This window comes from Callospermophilus lateralis, chromosome 6, assembly GCF_048772815.1.
Source record: "Callospermophilus lateralis isolate mCalLat2 chromosome 6, mCalLat2.hap1, whole genome shotgun sequence".
NCBI lineage: Eukaryota > Metazoa > Chordata > Mammalia > Rodentia > Sciuridae > Callospermophilus > Callospermophilus lateralis.
The window spans coordinates 130,587,765-130,590,156 of record NC_135310.1 but is presented as its reverse complement, the minus strand read 5'-3'; positions in this window follow the sequence as shown (position 1 = coordinate 130,590,156).

Here is a 2,392-nt window from a genome sequence, read left to right as displayed (position 1 = left end):
AGTTCTTTGTATATTCTGGATATTAGGGCTCTATCTGAAGTGTGAGGAGTAAAAATTTGTTCCCATGATGTAGGTTCCCTATTTACCTCTCTTATTGTTTCTCTTGCTGAGAAAAAACTTTTTAGTTTAAGTAAGTCCCATTTGTTTATTCTTGTATTTAACTCTTGGGCTATGGGCGTCCTATTAAGGAATTTGGAGCCCGACCGCACAATATGTATATCAGAGCAAACTTTTTCTTCTATCAGGCGCAGAGTCTCTGATATGATGTCAAGCTCTTTGATCCATTTTGAATTAACTTTTGTGCATGGCGACAGAAAGGGGTTCAGCTTCATTTTGTTTCATATGGATTTCCAGTTTTCCCAGCACCATTTGTTGAAGATGCTATCCTTTCTCCATTGCATGCTTTTAGCCCCTTTATCAAATATAAGAAAGTTGTAGTTTTGTGGATTGGTCTCTATGTCCTCTATTCTGTACCATTGGTCCACCTGCCTGTTTTGGTACCAATACCATGCTGTTTTTGTTACTATTGCTGTATAGTACAGTTTGAAATCTGGTATCGCTATACCTCCAGATTCACACTTCCTGCTTAGAATTGCTTTTGCTACTCTGGGTCTTTTGTTTTTCCATATGAATTTCATGATAGCTTTATCTATTTCTACAAGAAATGCCCTTGGGATTTTGATTGGCATTGCATTGAACCTATAGAGAACTTTGGGTAATATCACCATTTTGATGATGTTGGTTCTACCTATCCATGAACAGGGTACATTTTTCCATCTTCTAAGATCTTCTTTTATCTCTCTCTTTAGGGTTCTGTAGTTTTCATTATATAAATCTTTCACCTGTTTTGTTAGGTTGATTCCCAAGTATTTTATTTCTTTTTGAGGATATTGTGAATGGGGTGGTTTTCCTCATTTCCATTTCAGAAATTTTGTTGCTGATGCACAGGAATGCCTTTGATTTATGTGTGTTGATTTTATATCCTACCACTTTGCTGAATTCATTTATTAGTTCTAGTAGTTTCTTTGTAGACTCTTTTGGGTCTTCTAGGTATAGGATCATGTTGTCTGCAAATAGTGACATTTTAAGTTCTTCTTTTCTTATTTTTATGCCTTTAATTTCTTTTGTCTGTCTAATTGCTCTGGATAGTATTTCAAGGACTAAATTAAATAGAAGTGGTGAGAGAGGGCATCCCTGTATTGTTCCAGATTTTAGCGGGAATGCCTTCAGTTTTTCTCCATTTAGAATGATGCTACCCTGAGGCTTAGCATATATAGCTTTTACAATGTTGAGGTAAGTTCCTGTTATCCCTAGTTTTTCTAGTGTTTTGAACATAAAGGGATGCTGTACTTTGTCAAATGCTTTTTCTGCATCTATCAAGACAATAATATGGTTCTTCTCTTTAAGTCTATTGATGTGGTGAATAACATTTATTGATTTCCCAGGAATGAATCCTACTTTATCATGGTGCACAATTTTTTTGATATGCTTTTGTATTTGTTTTGCCAGGATTTTATTGAGAATTTTTGCATCTATGTTCATTAGAGATATTGGTCTGTAGTTTTCTTTCTTTGAAGTGTCTTTGTCTGGTTTCGAGATCAGGGTGATGTTGGCCTCATAGAATGAATTTGGAAGAGCTCCTTCTTTTTCTATTTCTTGAAATAGCTTGAAAAGTATTGGTATTAATTCTTCTTTGAAGGTTTTGTAAAACTCCGCTGTATACCCATCCAGTCCAGGGCTTTTCTTGGTTGGTAGTCTTTTAATGGCTTCTTCTATTTCTTCCTTTGTTATTAGTCTGTTTAAATTGTGTCTGTCTTCCTGACTCAATCTGGGCAGATCATATGACTTAAGAAGTTTATCGATATCTTCACTGTCTTCTATTTTATTAGAATATAGGGTGTCAAAACACTTTCTAATTATCTTCTGTATTTCTGTAGTGTCTGTTGTGATATTGCCTTTTTCACCGCGTATGTTAGTAATTTGAGTTTTCTCTCTTCTTCTCTTTGTTAACATGGCTAAGGGTCTGTCGATCTTATTTATTTTTTCAAAGAACCAACTTTTAGTTTTATCAATTTTTTCAATGTTTTTTTGTTGTTGTTGTTGTTTCAATTTTGTTGATTTCCGCTCTGATTTTCATTATTTCTTGTCTTCTGCTATATTTGCTGTTGTTTTTGCTCTTCCTTTACCAGGGTTTTGAGATGTAGTGTGAGTTCATTTATTTGTTGTTGTTTTTTATTTTTTTGAGGAATGAACTCCAGGAAATGAATTTCCCTCTTAAAACTGCTTTCATTGTGTCCCATAGATTCTGGTATGTTGTGTCTGAATTGTCATTTATCTCTAAGAATTTTTTGATTTTCTCCTTTATGTCTTCTGTAACCCATTGATCATTCAG